Source organism: Oryctolagus cuniculus, chromosome 5 (assembly GCF_964237555.1).
Source record: "Oryctolagus cuniculus chromosome 5, mOryCun1.1, whole genome shotgun sequence".
Taxonomy (NCBI): domain Eukaryota; kingdom Metazoa; phylum Chordata; class Mammalia; order Lagomorpha; family Leporidae; genus Oryctolagus; species Oryctolagus cuniculus.
Window position 1 is genome coordinate 75951362 of NC_091436.1, and position 21091 is coordinate 75972452.

Genomic DNA, 21091 nt, shown 5'->3' on the forward strand with positions numbered 1-21091 from the left:
GGGAAGGAAGGAGGAGGGAGGGTGAGAGCATGGGTGGGAGGCAGGATTGGGTGGGAAGTAGGGTGGGAAGTGCCATTATGTTCTTAAATCTGTACAGCAATGTATTAACATTGTTCTTTATACTTTTTGGTATTAACTGTGTTTTGAAATGAACAGGTATTAATTTTTTTTTTTTTTTTTTGACAGGCAGAGTGGACAGTGAGAGAGAGAGACAGAGAGAAAGGTCTTCCTTTTGCCGTTGGTTCACCCTCCAATGGCCGCCGCTGCAGCCGGCGCACCGCGCTGATCCGATGGCAGGAGCCAGGATCCAGGTGCTTTTTCCTGGTCTCCCATGGGGTGCAGGGCCCAAGCACCTGGGCCATCCTCCACTGCACTCCCTGGCCATAGCAGAGAGCTGGCCTGGAAGAGGGGCAACCGGGACAGAATCCGGCGCCCCGACCGGGACTAGAACCCGGTGTGCCGGCGCCGCAAGGTGGAGGATTAGCCTATTGAGCCACGGCGCCGGCCATGGTATTAATTTTATAGGCATAAAATGTTTTATTTGGGGCCGGTGCTGTGGCATGGTGGGTAAAGTTGCTGCATACAGTGCTGGCATCCCATATGGATGCTGGTTCAAGTCCTGGCTGCTCCACTTCCGATCCAGCTCCCTGCTAATGTGTGTGGGAAAGCAGCAGAAGATGATCCAAGTCCTTGGGCACCTGCACCCGGTGGGAGACTTGGAAGAAGCTCCTAGGTCCTGCCTTCAGAGTTGCCCAGCTGTAGCCTTTGCGGCTATTGGGGAGTGAACCAGTGGATAGAAGATTCCCTCTCTCTCTCTGCCTCTACCTCTCTGTAACTCCACCTTTCAAATAAATAAATAAACCTTTTAAAAAGAAGAAAATATTTTATTTTAAAAGTGAATTTTTCTTTATCAGTAATTTCCCAATTTCTAATTTTTCACAATTTCTGTCTATTTTCTTTTAACTCACTCCAAAACTCAGGTGATTGATGATCTTTTCCAACATACCATTTGAGTGCCTCTCTCCTTGGGAACAGAAAAAGGAAGTAATTAAACAATCCCCTCTGAAATAATTTTTTAAGATTTATTTATTTATTTGATAGGCAGAGTTAAACACAGAGAGAGGGAGAGACAGAGAGAGGTCTTCCATCCACTGCTTCATTCCCCAAATGGCCAAAATGGCCAGAGCTGAGCCGATCTGAAGCCAGGATCCAGAATCTTCTTCCAGGTCTCCTGCATGGGTACAGGAGCCCAAGCACTTGGGCCATCTTCCACTGCTTTCTCAGGCTATTAACGGGGAGCTGGATTGGAACTGGAGCAATAGGGACTAGAACTGCTGCCCATATAGGACACTGGCACCACAGGAGAATGCTTAGCCTACTACACCACAGCTCTGGCCCATGAAATGATTTTTAAAGGTATTTACTCTTACTATTAATATTCTACAGTAAAAAAACTAAGCAAATTGAAACCATACCTATCCAATTGTCAGAAAAGAAAAGTACCTTACAAATAAATACAATTGCTTTGAAGATTGAAAGATATAATTTAAATTTACCTGATAGATTACTGATTTTGCAGGTAATTTTAAAAAAGTTTAAACCATATCTATCTATAAAACTAGACCCTCAAAACTCAATTTTAGGTCATGTTTGTCTTGGCCAGTTTTTGTTACTACAACTAATATACTCGAGAGGCAGGAGGAAGGTTTATTTTGGCTTGCAGTGTTGGAGGTTCATAGCTCAAGATCAGGAGGCTCTGTGAGTCTCCTGTCTGATGAGGGCAGTGGATGGCAGAATGCATACTGAGGATCACACGTCAAGTAAGGAAGCAGAGACACAGGGTTCACACTGTTACTTTTTTTTTTTTTTTTTTTTTTTTTTGACAGACAGAGTCAGACAGTGAGAGAGAGAGACAGAGAGAAAGGTCTTCCTTTTCCATTGGTTCACCCCATAAATGGCCGCTACGAGCCAGGTGCTTCCTCCTGGTCTCCCATGCGGGTGCAGGGCCCAAGCACCTGGGCCATCCTCCACTGCACTCCTGGGCCACAGCAGAGAGCTAGACTGGAAGAAGAGCAACTGGGACAGAATCTGGCACCCTGACCGGGACTAGAACCTGGGGTGCTGGCGCCGCAGGCGGAGGATTAGCCAAGTGAGCCATAGCCACCCACTTGTCTTGCTCTCTTTATATAGCCATACTGCTTCAATCATGGAGGCCCCTTCCCAGCATTGTAATCCAATCTAGTCACTTTCCAAGGTCCCACCTTCAGACACTATAATGTGATTAACTTCCATACTTATTCCATCAGCACAAGACTCTGAAGACTTCAGCACACAAGCCTTTGGGGGACCCCCAAATTATTTTCCAAATAAGTCTACAAATTAGTACTTTGTAATTTCCCCAGTAAAGTTGTTGAGCCAAGAGTTAATAGCACTGAAAATGCATTACATATAAGGCATTAAGTCCCATGTTTGGAGTACACACCTTTATTTTGATACCTTCCTGAGGAGGCAGGGATAGTTTTATTCTTTTTTTAGGTGAGGATTTGCAGCCTTGATTGGCTACATAAATTTGTTCAGGGTTCTCAACCAGTACGTTGTACAGCTGCGGTCTGAACTCAACATTCATTAACTAAATTTTAAGATATCGTTGTATTATTTTAAAATGTGACCAAGCGAACATTCAAAGATTTGCAATGATTCCCTGTTTTCCTTTCTTAAGGTTTTACTTCACTTTTTTACTTTCAACTAGTTTCACTTATTTCAGGAAATACAAAGGATTGCTTTCTGGATATGGGAAGAGCTTATTTTAGCAAATCTACCTCCCATGCTCTTTATAATGCAATAACATTTAAAGGTTTTGAGTAGTAACTACAGTCAGAATTACGTTTTATATTAGGTAGCACACACATACAAACACACAGACAAATGCAAATAGTCTATACTTTACTTAAATACACAAGAATATTAATAATAAGAAAAGTGTCTTGAATGAAAAAAATATGCTTTTTGTGTATATTCATTGAATTTTAGAGTAGGATTCTACAGATTTTTGCTTAGAGTAATTATATTTCATAAAGTACTTAAGAAAACTGACAGGAACTGATTTATTCTTTTTACATTCTATTATTATAACTCAAGATACACTGTGAAGTACTTTCCCTTATTAAAAAAAAGTGTCAAATCATTTAAAGCAGAATTAACAAAACAAAATAAGTTGAGTAAGTGTAAGTAGCTAGATAAGAGTGTCTAGTCTTGTGTTACCAGCCTCCAAACTGCAACTGATTCCCCTTCATTACTAGTGAGCACTACTAGTTCAGCTTTTTTGTGGAGAAAAAAATATTGAAGATATTTCCTTTACTATGTATTTTCTTCAATCTAATTCAATTTTTTCTATTAGCCAAACCATGGTTCTGGGGAAGAATGCACTTTTACACATTATGACCAGATTGTGACCTGCAAATGTTAGGCTTAAACGGTAGAAAGACACGTGTATTTGGAGCAGAAGACCTTGCATTTTGCTCATTTTATTTATTTTTGAAGATTTATTTATTTATTTATTCATTTTAAAGGCACACAGAAAAAGAGAGGGAGAGACATAAAGAGAGAGATCTTCATCTGCTGGTTTACTTCCCAAATGACTGCCAACTCCTTTCCAGGAAGCTGGAGCAGAATTAGTGCAGCTGGGACTCCATCCAGCACTCTACAGGGATGCGGGCATTACAAGGATTTGCTTCTTGTTGTGTCACAGCACAGGCTGCTATTTTGCTCATTTTAAAGAACAGTTTATAAATGTTGATTAGAAAAGGAACACTGGATATGTAAGTTCTTGGAGCATTGCTTTTCATTCATTTGCTCAGAATGATGTTGTGGTGTGTAAAGCCGCTGCCTGAGGTTCTGGCATCCCAGGATAGGTGCTAGTTGGAGTCCCAGCTATTTCACTTCCAATCCAGCTCCCTGCTAATGCACCTAGGAAAGGAGCAAAGCACAGCCCAAGTGCTTGGGGCCCTGCACCATTGTGGGTGACCTGGAAGAAGCTCCTGGCACCCAGCTTTGGCCTGGCCCAGCCGTGGCCATTATGATGATTTGTGGGGTGAACCACTGGATACAAGACTTCTCTCTTTCTATCTTTCCCTCCTTCCCTCTCTCCCTCTCTAACTCTGACTTTCAAATGAACAAAATAAATCTTAAACAATGTAAAAAAATCATGAACAGTGAAGGATATGTATCCTATTTTAACTGTTAGAATTCATAGAAAAATATTTAACAAATAAAACAAAAACCAGGAGAATTTCATGTTTGTTTCAAAAGATATAAATGTTGTGCACAATGTATTATGGGAAACACGGGAAATTTATAGGGATAAATGAGGGAAATACAGCTAACAAATGGCATCATTTGTGCTTCATTTAGTGTTGCAAACCTCCGTGAGGTTTGTTCATATTAGAAATTGATTATTGGCCGGCGCCGTGGCTCACTGGGCTAATCCTCCGCCTTGCGGTGCCGGCACACAGGGTTCTAGTCCGGTCGGGGCGCCAGATTCTGTCCCGGTTGCCCCTCTTCCAGGCCAGCTCTCTGCTGTGTCCCAGGAGTGCAGTGGAGGATGGCCCAAGTGCTTGGGCCCTGCACCCCATGGGAGACCAGGATAAGTACCTGGCTCCTGCCATTGGAGCAGCGCGGTGCGCCATCTGCAGCGCGCCAGCTGTGGCGGCCATTGGAGGTGAACCAATGGCAAAGGAAGACCTTTCTCTCTGTCTCTTTCTCTCACTATCCACTCTGCCTATCAAAAAAAAAAAAAAAAAAGAAAGAAAGAAAAAGAAATTGATTATTATAATAATCCTTTTTTAGGATCTTAGTGATAGTAAACATATTTGTTGTAATAGACGGGCAAATTTTTGGCAATTTAGTGAATTTTGGATCACTTTCCCTTCTCTTCTTCTTTTTCAGATACTTGGAGAAATGGGTTACTTGCAAGATATTTCCTGTACATTAGGTTGGAAGAGAAAGATGTCTTCTTTTGGCCTCCTGCATACTGCAAAGTAGTAGGAAACATTTTTCAATCTCGATTTCTCTGGGGGCATTTTTGAGAGTGATTCCCAGGGGAGTGTGAGAATGCTTGTGTGGAAGCTGGGATTCCCTAAAGCGTCTGAGGTTACTAAGCAACCACATAATCGTTTCTGAGGGTCTGGAAACAGTGGAATGAGAATAAATTGTCTTCCTAGAACTTTTTATTCAGAGACAGAAATTTGAATCAAATGCCTGAATTCCTTCTTTTGTTTGGATAATTATGATAATAATTCAAGTTCATAATTACTTGAAACAAAGATGTGTTTATTTGCATGTATGTGTGTGTGTGTGTGTTTGTGTTTGGGGGAATGTGACATCACTATAATTTTCAGTCTGCACAACTTTATTGATTAGCACTAGAAGTCAGTTAAAATATAGATATGGAAAGTTAAGGAAAGAAAATAAGAATCTGCAAATGAGAAAAATCAACCCATCCTTCCAAGTGTTGTTTATATAATGCTTATTTTTTTAGAAATGGTCATTCATGGTTTATTTTGTTCATAGCTTTCCCACTTTTCTTCAAGCAGGTAGTTGGCATAAAATTTAAGTTGGACAAAAAGCAAAATAGGAATAGGAATAGGCACTCATGGAAGTGTATTCATGGAAGAAAACAAATGCTAACAGCTCTTATTTGCTAAGGGATCCATATAATCTGGGTGCTAAGACTTGCACTAATATGCACGTTCTCATGTAATTTTCAAACCTAGTGAGGCTGGTACTATTATTATCCTGGTTTTACAAGCAAGGTAACCACCATTCTATCTTGATTCTACAAAAAGCATCGGGGAAAACAGTTCATTTTTGAAGGATTTCTGAGATAATAAATGCAGAAATGATCACAGAGTGGCAGGCACAAGGATGCTTTGTCACAATGAGAAAAAGGGCAAATTTCCAAGGCTGACCATGATTTTATGAGAGACAATTTCAGAATGAATCAGAAGGATAATGAGCATCATTTCTGGTCTCACAGTAATTTGATAACATACATATATAGTTCAGTTAAAATTGTGTAGAACAAAAATTTGTAACGTATTACTCTTTAGGGAAAATATTACTTTTATATGCTTTAAAGGGGAATATGTATAGGCAGATTGAGTATTTATAACTGTAGCAACAATTACATTTTCTGAAAATTTCACTTAGGCTCATTAATTAAAGTTAATCTACAGAATTTCTTTAGTGTCCAAAAACCAGGAGGTCTGTCTCTGCCTTTTTGAGAAGTATTTTCACAAAAGGAAGGGATCTTATTTGACTTTTCAAACAATCCCTGGAGACAAAAATTATTATGTTATTGAGAAATACAATGTGAATGGCACAAAGGGAATAATAAAAAGTGGTTAATAATGTAATTAATGACACATTAGCATCACATCAGGTTTCCTCAGTCTTTCATATTTTTAAATAAAAGAGCTTGTAACCACATAGAGACAGGCTGTTTTCTATAATATTTACAATATATATATATGCATATTTATATGAAGAATGCCTCCCATTGCAGACAAATTTAATTTCATCTTTTGTCAAATAAAAAGGAAATAAAAAATTGGACTTCCGAAGCTCATGCTGAGATTTTTAGTACCTATCCTAACCCTTTCATTGATGTCTAACTGACATAAAATACTTGATTCCAGCCAAAGGTAAGCTTACAAGTACAGAGAAAGTATTTTTTAAATAAAGGCTTAATTATATAAAAGAGAAATGGTCAGAAATGCCAACCCTTAAGGATACATATTAACTGATAAATCGCCAATAAGTCCTTTTGCACAGAATTCATTTACTATACTTGTTTTACTCTTTTATATATTCCTCACTTATAGCAAGTGTACAAATCATATATGAATATATTATTAAAATTAGATTATGGAGTAAAAATATAGCTCATTTAATTCTTCTACTCTTTCAATCCATACCCCACTCATGAGGAAGTTTTTCAATAAATTTACACTCATTTATAAATATTCAGATATGTTTGTATATACATGCTTTTCCTAATAATTGACTCGCCCATTATTTTATTCTAATTTACTTTTTATATGGAATAGTTTTACTTTGTTTTTTTTTTTATAAAATTTTTGTTTATTTATGTAAAGAAAGAGAAAGAGATCTCCCACCCTCTGTTTCACTTGCCAAATGCCTGCTGCAGCCAACACTAAGCGGTCTGAAGCCAGGGACAAGGACTCAATCTGGGTCTTCTATGTGGGCGGGAGGGTCCAAAGTCCTCGAGCCATTACAGGCCACCTCCCAGGGTGTACACCAGCAGAAAGTTGGAATGGAGACCAGAGCCAGGACTCAAACTCACATGCTCCAGTATGGAATGTGGACATCCCAAGCAGCTTAAACACTGTGCCACATATCCACCCTGACTTTTATACTTTAATATGTCTTCATATAGTCACCAAATCATTTTAAGTGTTCTTTAGTAATGCTTGATAATAATAGACCATTACACCAGAATCCTGTAAAACCTTCATGGAAAAGAGGAATTGAAAGAAGTCTGCTCTGTATGTTTTTCTAAAGAAAGCTAGAAGAAAGAATTTTGAGTGCTTCCACCATAAAGAAATAATAAATGTAGATTTACACAATGAACCATATATACTAGCTTTGAAACATCACATGGTAGCCTATGAACATATCTCAATTTTATACATCAGTTAAAAATAAAAACAAAAAAGATAACTTTTCTGGTGCAAAAATGTTTGCAATTCCTCCATATTTTTTCATAACATGCATTTTGTTGTTGTTTTTTAAAATATGTATTTATCTGAAAGATAGAATGACAATGAAAGAGGGTGAGATAGAAAGACAGATCTTCAATCTGCTGTTTCACTCCACAAATGGTCAGAGGTGGGCCAATTTGAAGCCAAGAGCCTAGGACTCCATCAGGGTCTTCCACATGAGTGCAGGGGCCCAAGCACTTGGGCCATCTTTTACAGGTGTATTAGCTGGGAACTCGATCAGAAGTGAAGTAGGCTAGACTGAAATCAGTGCCATATAGGATGCCAGCATTGTAGGAAGCAGCTCAACCTAATGAGCCACGAACTCAGTCCCAGAAAATGCATTTTCCCTAAATACCTACAACTGCCAGGATTGGGACAGGTTGAAAACAGGAGCCTGAAACTCAACTTGGGTCAAAACTTTTAAAATTACCTTTGCATTTCACTCTTGCTCTATTGATTGACATTTTGATTGCTTTAAAAATTGTCATTCTAGATTTGCAGTATTCTTGTTCAGGCCTCGTGGGATGTAGATATGTGTTTCTGATGAACAAATTACTCTGAGATGAACCACTGGGTCAAATTCTTTAGATTTTTATGAATATTACCATGATGGTATCCAGAAGACTGCACCCAGAGTCAACTTTCCGTCAACCTTGATAACAATGGTTATTATAAACCATTTACAATGTCACAAAGACAAAAAAGGCATTTGTCTATTTAGTAAATAATAAGATCAAGTATTGTTTCCTTATTTTCAGATCATTTTATTTACCCTGAGAAATTTATATTGGCTTTTTTCTTTGTAAATATTTTTAGACATTCTTTATATATTACAACATAAAAACTGAAGTTTATTTTTTGCAAGTATCTCTGGATTTTTCAATTAAAATATTTTGTTTAAGTAAGTGTTGTAATCCTGAAGTTTTTGATAATTACATAGTGAGTCTCTTAATTTTTAAAGGTACTGGCTTTAATTTGACTTCACAATTACTCAAGGAAAAAGTCTAGTGCAAGAAAATTTTAGTCCTATGGCCAAATAATAATCCAAAGTTTTTCATAAAATTTGTTTGCTATGAATTATTATTGTGGTTAGTACACCTTGACCCCTAGTTTTAAATTCTCTACTCAACCTGTTATTACAGGTTGTTGTTCATTTCCATTCTAATCATCAATTCATATTTCTCATTCACTGCCTGGTCATACTCTAATCCCTACAGAAAAGTTAATGTGGCAATGGTATTGCCTCTACTTCTATGGAATTTATTTAGGTGAATTAAGTATGTTTATAGTGCAAAATGCCATTAATTAAAGTACAGTCTGAATTTACAAACCCAAGTATATATAGAGCCACTCAGCATCCTAATGGAGAGCAGAGACAGAGAACCCTTTGCTTTGAAATGAACTGAAGCCTAAATGTTTATTGCATGTAATTGATGATTTGCACTACATCCTGTATCTCCAGAAAAGTATGAAGGTGGAATAAATAGGAATTTTTTTTATCTTGGTTGAGTGAACACTGTTAAAGTTTCAAAACTTTAGAGTAGCAAAGAATGGGAAGGAAAACAGGAGCTAGGATCAACCTGTACACGGCTGAATGCTTAAATCCTGTGTGTGTGTGTGTGTGTGTGTGTGTGTCATAAAATTGAGAATCTGACACTGAAATTACAAAAATATAAGTTAATCATATAGCCAACAAAACAGCTGTAACTTCAAGAAAATAAAGCAGGATCTAACTCTATAATGGCTTTAGGAGGACAAGCTTGCAAAATGGAGCTGGGAGGCAGTGTGTATTTGGCCTAGTGTTTACAACACTCATATACCACATTAGAGTGCTTAGGTTCTATGCCCAGCTCTGTCTCTGGCTCCTGACACCAGGCTTCTATCAGTGTCATTCTGGAGGGCAATGGTGATGGCTCAAATAACTGTTTTCTTTTTTTATTTTTATTTTATTTTATTTTATTTTTTTGACAGGCAGAGTGGACAGTGAGAGAGAGAGACAGAGAGAAAGGTCTTCCTTTTGCCGTTGGTTCACCTTCCAATGGCCGCTGCAGCCGGCGCGCTGGCCACAGCAGAGAGCTGGCCTGGAAGAGGGGCAACCGGGACAGAATCTGGCGCCCCGACCGGGACTAGAACCCGGTGTGCCGGCGCCGCAAGGCGGAGGATTAGCCTAGTGAGCCACGGCGCCGGCCCGAATAATTGGTTTTTATCCACATGGGAGACATGGATTGTATTCCTGGCTCGTAGCTCCAAACTTGTCCAGCTCTAGCTGTTGCATTTATTTGGGGAATGAATCAGCTGATGGAAGTTCTGGACTTTGTTTCTTTGCCTCTCAATAAGTTTAAAAAAATGTTTATAGATGCTTGGAATTGATAGAACATGGTTCTAGTAATGGCTGAAGATAGGTTTTAGTGAGAGGAAACTTACTGAATGTAATTGTGACCATGAGCATTTGCCCAAGACTTTGGGAGTGTCAGGGGATGATGATCAGATGACTTCATTTCCACTTCCACCCACTAAGAGACATGGCCCAATTGTTTTACTTTCCTGAACAACATATTAGCACATAATATTTCACAAAAATATTAGCAATAATATTAGCTCCCTGGCAGGTAGTTATAGACTGAAATCACACAGATTGAGCTCCAGGATAGTGACTTGTATATAGATGATATTAAATTTAAAAATTCTAACAGTTATTGTTATTATAATTAAGTGATTTTGTAATCATTATATTTCCGTGTGTCCTTCTCATAATGAGATTAATATAGAGAAGCTATTATTACTACCCCTAAATGTGCAAAATTAAATGAATTGGCATCCCAATAAGCTGACAGGCAAAAACATTGAGATTTTGACTTGAAGTCTCCTTTGTCTTTTGATTATGCAATTCTGAAGAAAACTATGTTGTAAGATATCATACCACAGAAACACAAATACAATTTATCATTTAGGTAGTTCCCGCTGGGTAGAAATAATGCTATGGGCTTTCTTTTTATAAATTTTGTAAATATTTATTTTAATTTTATGAAAGACAGAGAGAGAGAGTGAGGGAGTGCAATATCTTCTATTTATTGATTCACAACTCAAAAGCCCACAACAACTAGAGCTGGGGCCAGGCTAAAGTTAATAACCTTGAACTCAATCCAGTCTCCCAGGTGGGTGAAAGAGATCCAACCATTGAGCCATCATCTGCTGCCTCACAGGGAGAACATTAGCAGGAAGCTGGACTAGAGAGTAGAACTGGGATTTGAACACAGGCAATCCTACATGGCACACAGGCCTCCCGAGTGGTGTCTTAAACACATCACCACAGGTCTGCTCCATTGTTATGTGTTTTCTATACCTTATTTCATTACATCTGTTACACTAGAAAACTCATGTGACTGATAAAGAAGATGAGACTCACAGAGCTTGAATTACTCGTATAAGATTACATCAGCCACTAAATGGAAGAAATGTGAGTCACAGTTTATATTATGATTGATTCTAGAATACAAACTCTTTTCTTACAGGCTGATGAGTCATCTATCGATGGTGCTAAAATGGGTTGTAGAAGAATGACGGAATGGGAGACACAGACATCATCTGCTAAGACTTAACTTAACCTATCTTACTGTTCTCAAAAATGAAAACAAGAAAAGAAACATTATTTTGGAAGGTTTAGCCAACATAAGAGAGGAGGAGAGTTAATTTTTTTTTGTATGCTAGAAGGATGACAGAGCCAATATTTCAGAAACTGAATGGTATTAAAGAAAAAAGAGAAGGTGCTTAAAATTCTTGACTTTGGTGGAGAGCCAAATTCATGAGGCCAATAGCCAGAAAGGGTTTTGGAACTGGAAGGAAAAACCGACTAGGAGGAGATTGGAAGCCACTGTTGAATAGAATACCAACAATTAAGAGCAAATTTTGTATTAATGGGTGGGGAGGAGAGTGGGGAGAGATGATGCCAAAAAAAACCAGACTCACAAGTAAAGTCATCAAATACTCTAAATAAACTTAGAGAAAAGCAACCCTATGAACTAAAAAGCTGAATAAAAAGATAAGATTTATGATCCCATGAAAATGTAACCTTCGTAGTATTTTGATAACGAAATATAAGATACTTTTCTACAACTTTGCTAACTTGCATAAAATATACTTAGGCTTCCATTTTAGTCTTTACACTTCAATGAATATTAACTTTACAAATTTACTTCAATGTTTGATACTAATGAAGATTTCTCAATCAAAAAATATTGCATTAGTAGCAAACTTCCAGTGATTTCCTGGCATCCCTCATGCTGATCCCTTCTTGACACTCTCCATCATTTTCCTATGACAATTTCTTTTCTCACAAGTTTGTTGCAAATTTAGCTTGAGAATAAAATGCTTCCACCCTTTAGGAGATTTTTCTGTAGCTAGGGTAGCAAATAGTCACCTGAAGTGATTTTAAAACTGCTTACCCAATGACAGTTCTAGAAACCACCAAAACTGATTTTATGTAAATTTGAGGAATCATTGACAATGTCCCCAGTGAACACATATTTGTAGGTCAATCAATTAGTAACAACCCTAACTTCTGAAAGTCATTGGATCAGAAAAAGATTCTTGAGGACACACTTCACAGTGGCAATTAATCAATGGCTTACTTACCTGAGAAACCCTGTTTTCTATAAATGACATCAAGAGATTTATTAGTCTGGAAGTTTGCCAGTCACTGAATTCTACTTTTCTTCCAACCCTGCATTGTGTTACCAGCAGTCTTCTCTTTTCTGAGAGCTTGTACCTTTAGTAAGCAATACATTTAGCTTTGTGGTGTTTTTTATTAAGATTTGAGGGCTGGCTCATCTTTGTGACAGAATACTCTGACAGTTAACAGTTTGTGCAACAGTCCTTTCCCTCAATAATTTAATTTAAACCATTGCCTATGATGCCAGCATCCCATATGAGCACAGGTTCAAATGCCAGCTGCTTCCCTTCCAACCCAGCTCCCCGCTAATATGCATGGAAAAGTAGTAGAAGATGGCCTAAGCGCTTGGGCCCCTGCCACCTGAATGAGCCCACCCAACTGCCACCATTTGAGGAGTGAACCAGCAGATGGAAGATTTAAGCTTCTCTGTCTCTCCCTCTCTCTTTTACTCTGCCTTTCAACTAAATAAATACATATATAGAAAACTAATTTCTAGAAATATGCCCAAAATAGACATTCTGAACAATTATGGTATGTTGTTTTGCATTTAATACACACAATTCTATAATATAAGACCTACTCATGTTTAGACTTCTTTTTTAATAAGAGCAAGACTTAGAAAGTTTGGGATCTTTTCTATGACCACACAATTAGTAAACTCTGAGTCTCTAGTGACTGACGCTTAAGCCATAAAAAAGATTCAGAGCTCTCTTTCTGCTGCAAAAAGCTGATCTAAAATAAGCACAAAATTTCAATAAATATTTAAATTCATGTGTTATTTATATACTTGAAAATCCAAGAGCACCCAAATACTTACTTATAAGAGTTAAGCAAAGTCATTACATGGACACCTATGAAATAATGAATGCAAGAAAATGTTTATGGTAGCATTACATACAAAATCAAAATACAAAATTATAATTTTGTAATTGTACATGAAAAATTATGTGTACATGAGTTAGAAATAAAGTGAAAACATGGGACAATAACTCAATTTCTAGGATGGTTGGATTCTAAGTGAAAGAAACTTTTATTGAGTTTTAAAATATTACTTTAATGTTTGTGTAATAACCAAAGTGATCTGGATGTAAATAGTGGTCTCTGCACTTAAGCATATTTGCCAAACATCTTATATTCAATGGAAAGTCCAATGTCCCACATGATATCTGGGATTTCCAAGGATCTTACTAAAACCTGACTATTTAGGGACTTGAAATTCTACACTGAAGATTTCCAAACTCCACTTATGTCTTTTCTACCCTAAATGATTCCTTCCTCCTGATTGCTTTAACTTGGATGTGAAAATCAATCTTTTTAATTTAGTCTAAAACTTGCACACAGGTATATGTATGGATAAGAAATATTTCTGAAGTTTTAGTTGGATAGGTATTATTTCACAGCAGGCATACAATTAAATACCAATGTACCACTTATATTCCTCAACTCCTTTAAATATATTTTCCATCTCATAAAACTTTGCCTGAAGTATGGAAGGCAACTGGAGGTATAATACATGAATAAGTTATTTTTCAATTCTTTACCCTCTTCTATTGACTTGTGCATCCATCTGTCCATCTATAATCCACCTGCTTCTCCTTGGGGAAGGAGTAATTTCAGACACCAAGAATAATTTCTGCTGTGTAAAAAATGGTCATCACAAACACTGCGGGTCTGGAGCTTCTCAAAGTTGCAGTGCCTCCTAGACTATCCCAATGACTCTCAGATAATCTAACCCATTAAGTCTAATTTCTTTTTTTAATATATTTATTTTTATTTATTTGAAAGGCAGAGTTACAGAGAGAGAGGGAGAAAAACACACACTCACACACACACACACACACACACAATTTTCCAGCCACTGATTCACTCCATAAGCGGCTGAATATGCCAGGTCTGGGCCAGGCCAAAGCCAGGAGCCAAGAACTCCATCTGGGTCTCCCATGTGGATGGCAGGGTCCCAAGTACTTGGGTCATTTTCTGCTGCTTTCCCAGGCATGTTAGCAAGGATCTAGATGAGAAATGGAGCAGCCAGGACACAAGCTGGTGCCCATAAGGGATGTTGGTGTTGCAAGCAGCAGCTAAATACACTGTGCCACAACACTGGCCCCATCTAGTTCCTTAACTAAAAATGTGCTCAATGGTATCTTGTTTAGAAAGGACAGTACCATAGAAAGGCTTAGTACAAAAGGGATCTAATGAAAAGGAACTCTTCTGAATAACTACTTAAACAAAGCCAAAGCCAACAAACAAAAGATGAAATAGCTTTTTACAGCAGCAGAAGAAATTAAAAAAAAATACATGAAAGCCTTCAAACTCATATATGGCAGAGAGGTTGCTTTGGGAGGTATTATTTTCAAAACATATTTTTAAATTATAGCAGATACCAAATGATATTTAAATTTAAGTTGGGTCAGATTGATTTTACACTTGCATCCTGTGCCTACTATACAATTATTTGAAGATATACAACACCTTTTTCTATTGGTGCATCTTCATTCATTGTTTATAATCCTCTCATATTCAAGAAGCTTTTCAAATAGCCTAATAAAGTATTTTCAAATTGCCTAATAAAATAAGCTCCCTTAGAAGTCAGTATTGTGATTGGAAAGCAATAGGGAGAAACCTGATTTATTGATAGGTGATAGTGTGCCATAATTTTTTTTTTCCATTTTAAAGATGAGATCATCCATACTTAAAGAAAGAGCACCAGACAGGCATAGCAACACAGGCATAAAGAACAAGATCAGGTGTGCTCTTACTTACACAATGAATCTATTTATTCTGAAATCCTATTAATAAACCTAGGAAAAAGTCACGTGGAAGACTCTTATCTAAGAAAAGACATGGAAAATTCTTTTTTGTGAGCCAAATGATTATTTTGTAATTAAAAATCAACCTCTGTCTTTATTATTTTGTGATATTTTTGGTTCTGATATTTAGTATTGGGTTTTCTTAGAGTGCAAGCTGACTTATGTTTAATACAATGCATATAAATTAGCCACAATAACTGTCAATCTAATAGCCTAGATGGGACTTTGAAATTCAATGGAAAATATCTATTTCATGAGAGAATTTTGATTTTAATTGTGAAAAATATTTCTCTTGACATAAACATTGTTAGAATTTCATTTATAGTATCTCAAATTTCAGAAGCAAAGAGACATAATAAACATATGGAGAAAGAGAGAGAGAGAGAGAGAGAGAGAGAGAGAGAGATCCCATCTCCTAACTAATTCAAACGCCTGCAACAGCTGGAATCCAATGGCAGGAGCTGGGACACTCAGTCCAGTCTCGCCTGTGGGTGGTAGCAACTCAATTACTGGAGCCATCACAGCTGCCTCTCAGGATCTATGTTAGCGTAAAACTGGAATCAGGAGCTGGAGCTGGAATCAAACCCAAGTACTCCAGCATAGGCATTTTATTGCTAGGCTAAACACCTGCCCTTAGAATTTAATTTAAATGAACAAAAAGAGCTTGATTATCTTTGGAAACTAAGAAAAAAATAGTATAGGAGCCAGCGTGTAGTGCAGCAGGTTAAAGCCCTGGCCTGAAGCGCCAGCATCCCATATGGGCACCTGTTCTAGACCCAGGTGCTCCATTTCTGATCCAGTTCGCTGCTATGGCCTGGGAAAGCAGTACAAGATAGTCCAAGTCTTTGGATCCCTGAACCCGCATGGGAGACCTGGAAGATGCTCCTGGCTCCCGGCTTCGGATTGACATAGCTCTGGTCATTGCAGCCAGTTGGGGAGTGAACCAGTGGATGGTAGACCTCTATCTCTCTCTCTTTCTCTCTCTCTCTCTCTCAGCCTCTCCTCTCTCTGTGTAACTCTGACTTTCAAATAAATAAATAAATCTTTAAAAAAATAGTATAATCAAACAAGAATATTTCCATATAACATGGTCTTCATAACATGGTGCAAAGTCCAGAAATTAAGAATTTATTCAGGCTTAGTCTATGTAGCTGTGCCACCCTATACAAGTCACTAAGTGTGAGTATATCAGTTAATTCTTGCAGACTTTTCTTCTGTATAAAGATAAATAATGCTACTTAAATTTTCTAACTTAAATGTCCATTGTAAGGCTTAAATGTATAAACAGAAACCTTTAAACTCTTTAAAATTTTAAGAAACTTTTAGTCCTGTGATATAATACTATCAGTCATGTTTGATGAGGTAGACAAATTCTCATCTTAATTCTATAAAGGTATTGCATTTATTTTGGAAAGCTTATTGAATTATATTATATTAAAATATGCCATTTATGTAATGCATAAGGTCAATCATAATGATTTTCAAGTGGCTGTGCCTATATGAGCACTAAGACAGAATTGCCAAAGGATCAGGGTACAAATGGCTATATAGGGAATAAAATTAATCAATAATTTTTAAGTAGTTTATAAAAATGCATTGTTAAAAATGAAAATTTGTGTGAGGTACTTTTGTAATCATTAAATTTTGTCATTAAAAGACATTCTGAAATTTAATTAAATTAATTAATTAATTTATTTTAAAGGTAGACAGAACTTCAATGTGTTGATTTACTCCCCCAAATGCCTATAAAGGCTGGTACTGGGCTAGGCTGAAGCTAGCAGCCAGGAACTCGATCTAAGTATCGTACATGGCTGGCAGGAACTCATCATCTGCTGCCTCCCATGATACACATTAGCAGAAAGTTGAATCAAGAGAGGAACCAAGTCTCACACTGAGGTACAAATATATGGGATACAGGCATCCCAACTGGCTGGCTTAAGTGCTTTGCCAAGCAACTTACCCCAAGAATACTTCTTATGGCAAATAAACAGAAGAAATGTTTAAGGATTTGAGTAAATACACAAAAAATGGCAAAATGTACTTATAGTATAGTAGAAAGAATTAGACTATATATGAGAAGAATCTTCCAAATAGCAAATTTATCCAACTTCTCCTTTGGTTAACACTACTATGATGCATTTGTCAAAACTAAGAAAAATAATATAATGATGTTAATTTAACTGGAGACGTCAATCAATTTTCCCAAGTTTACTCACTAAAGTCATTTTAGTCTTCCTTTCCCTTCCTTCCTTCCTTCCTTCCTTCCTTCCTTCCTTCCTTCCTTCCTTCCTTCCTTCCTTCCTTCCTTCCTCCCTCTTTCTTTCTTTCTTTCTTTCTTTCTTTCTTTCTTTCTTTCTTTCTTTCTTTCTTTCTTTCTTTCTTTCTTTCTTTCTTTCTTTCTTTCTTTCTTTCTTTCTTTCTTTCTTTCTTTCTTTCTTTCTTTCTTTCTTTCTTTCTTTCTTTCTTTCTTTCTTTCTTTCTTTCTTTCTTTCTTTCTTTCTTTCTTTCTTTCTTTCTTTCTTTCTTTCTTTCTTTCTTTCCTTTTATTTAATGAATATAAATTTCCAAGGTACAGCTTATGGATTACAATGGCTTCCCCCCCCATAACATCCCTCCCACCCGCAACCCTCCCCTTTCCCACTCCCTCTCCCCTTCCATTCACATCAAGATTCATTTTTGATTCTCTTTATATACAGAAGATCAGTTTAGCATACATTAAGTAAAGATTTCAACAGTTTGCTCCCACACAGAAACATAAAGTGAAAAATACTGTTTGAGTACTAGTTATAGCATTAAATCTCAATGTACAGCACACTAAGGACAAAGATCCTACATGAGGAGTAAGTGCACAGTGACTCCTGTTGTTGACTTAACAAATTGACACTCTTGTGTATGGCATCAGTAATTTCTGACAATACTTCCAAGTTACAGTAGGTTTACTGAGTTGTAACCCCCTTGGGAGTCTAGAAGAACATGTATTTGATGTTAGAAGAATTTTGCAAACTTTTCCAAAGTGGCTAAGCCATTTTGAATTTCCATTTGCAAAGGAAGAGGGTGTTTTTTGCTCTTTATGCTGACCAACATTTGGCTTTGCCAGAGTTTTTAAAACTCCCATTTTACTTTATTATTTAAAAATCTTTAAACAGACATGAAATTGTACCTACCTATGAGATACTGTACAATATTTCAATACTTGTATGAATTGCATAATGATGAACCAGGACAAATATTTCAACCAGGGCTCACTATATTCCAAGCCAAAGGTGATAACTTTTCTATCCTCCGACAGGAGCTCTGCCAAGGAAAGGCATAGGGGAATGGACATGATATGGAGATTCTAAGTCTGGCTTTAAGTGTTGTTAAGGAACAGTATCTCCTGATGCTCTGAATTTCTTTTTTTAATTAAATATTATTTATTTTAAAAGTTTATATTTAAAGTATAATACAAATTTCATGTGTCTCATGTATTCTGATTTAGGAACAGAGTGATACTGCCCTGAATTTCATAAATTATAGTGATACTTCTGATTACAGAAGGACTTACTTTCTTCTGAGGAAAAAAGATTGGGCTCATTGTCATGAGTACTTACTGCTTAGTACTTCTTAATTCAGAAACAAAGCATAGTATCTTAGCCTTTCTCCTCCTTTTCTATTATGTAGTAATGTGAACACAAGTAGTTCATATCTGTGCAAATATTTTCTTCTCTGTTTTTAGCTTATTAAAGAATATATGCATGCATATGAGTGATTTGGTGATATAGGTGTTATCTAGCCAAAAACAAGAATTTGTTTTAAAGGTAATTAATATAGAATGAAAATAATCGAAATTTATTAATGCAAATTATATTTTCAAAAATATATTTCAAGTAGAGGATGGAATAGTGATTATCAGAGCCTGAGTAGAATATCAGGGAGGGTGGGATGGAGAGATAGTGAGTAATGGATGCAAATGCAGCTGGATAGGACGAACAACTTACAATGCTCTTAGCACAGTACAACAAGCACGATTAACAGTCAATCACATATTCCAAACTAGCTCACTGAGGATTTTTGAATGTTCCCTACAAAAAGAAATGATTGCGTCTGAGGTGACAGATATGCCAATTACCCTAATTAGATTATTACACATTGCATACATGTGTTGAAATGTCACACTATACCCCATAAATATCTCAATTAAAAACATATTTCAAGAATTTTTAATACCTAAACATGTCTATGTTTCTATTTATTTATTTCTCTACAAAACTAAAGAATAGTAAAGATATTTCTGAATATTATATATAACATTTGTAAGAAAAAATTAAACACCAGGTGTATATTATCCTACCACAATGGACAATTAATTTTAGTACAGTGTTAGATCTAAGTCTACAGAACATGTCTCCAAAAAAAGATAACTTTCTGAAACTATTCTACATCTTGGATGACTTTTAGCTTGTAACTTTCTGAAATAAACTAAGTTACAAATTCTAATTGAACAAATCTCTTCCAGAGTCAAACTAGAATGATAATTAAACACATACTTACAATGTAGAGGACATATCACGGAAAGTACAAAGACAGTTGTTAAACCATCCCACTATGTTATTAACTCCTTTAGTTATTACATCTTAAACCTGTTGAGAAGAGAGAAATAAAGAAGTATATTAGTCAAAGGTACTAGGTAGGTGTACTACACATGAGGTTAAATAATCAAATAAAAAATTTAAAATAACGCATCTTATAAACATAGATCTTTATGTAATATATGTCCTCTGTTTATGTAAACTTATGATTTCTTTCAATTTTGGATAAACTGCTTTTGAATCACTTAAAATATTATAATATACAGTGAGGTAAATGTTATCAAAAAGAATAAATGCTCCAATAGAAATTCTAAGAAAGTAAGTGTATCTTGATAATTAGATATATTTCATGGTCTGTGTTTTTTGATTATTTTCACTTACAAAATTGTGTCTACAGTACAAGCAACAAAACCAAAAATTAAACAAAGTTACTAGATCGTCTAAATATTTATGAATAACTGTATACTGAGCAAAATAAAGATCAAATAATTACATGATTTGTCTAAATGTATTTCATTTCATGTTAATGTGCCAGCCAACAGACATAATTAGTAAAATTGGAGGCAAATGTTTAAATTTTTATTGAATTATTTATTCCATAATGAATAAGGATTAGATTTAACATAAAGTAGGAAATTGACCCAGTGGGATTCATCATCTCAATGCAGAAGAAATATCTCTAAATCATGGAATAACTTGGAATAAAATAAAGACACATATCTTTTTTTTTTTTTTACAGGCAGAGTGGACAGTAAGAGAGAGACAGAGAGAAAGGTCTTCCTTTTGCCATTGGTTCACCCTCCAATGGCCGCCTCAGCTGGCGCACCGCGCTGATCCGATGGCAGGAGCCAGGAGCCAGGTGCTTCTCCTGGTCTCCCATGGGGTGCAGGGCCCAAGCACTTGGGCCATCCTCCACTGCACTCCCGGGCCACAGCACAGAGCTGGCCTGGAAGAGGGGCAACCGGGACAGAATCCGGTGCCCTGACCGGGACTAGAACCCAGTGTGCCGACGCCACTAGGCAGAGGATTAGCCTATTGAGCCGCGGCGCCGGCCTGACACATATCATTTTCACGCTACAACTGTGTTATAGGGATTTATTCCTTGTCAAAAATATAGCTTGGTTGTAGAACATATCCAGTTATTTGCTTATCCTTAGAGGTCACCAAAAGTACTTGTGAGGTTTTCTGCTCTTATTACACACACTCACACACACACACACACACACACTCACACACACACATGCACACATATTTTGTTCCAAT

General features: G+C 36.8%; 1 protein-coding gene across 4 annotated transcripts in view; it reads right to left on the reverse strand.

Moving 5' to 3' along the window:
* The window catches only part of FUT9 (fucosyltransferase 9), a 216673-nt gene that overhangs the window by 85351 nt on the left and 110231 nt on the right, over positions 1 to 21091 (reverse strand). For 3 of the 4 annotated variants that reach the window (XM_070073763.1, XM_070073764.1, XM_070073766.1), the window contains one exon: positions 19791 to 19879. The gene's annotated coding sequence lies outside the window, so the exon portion shown is untranslated. Of the gene's footprint in view, positions 1 to 157; positions 18555 to 19790; positions 19880 to 21091 lie in introns of those variants that run through there. The other variant, XR_011388612.1, reaches the window with a different exon arrangement.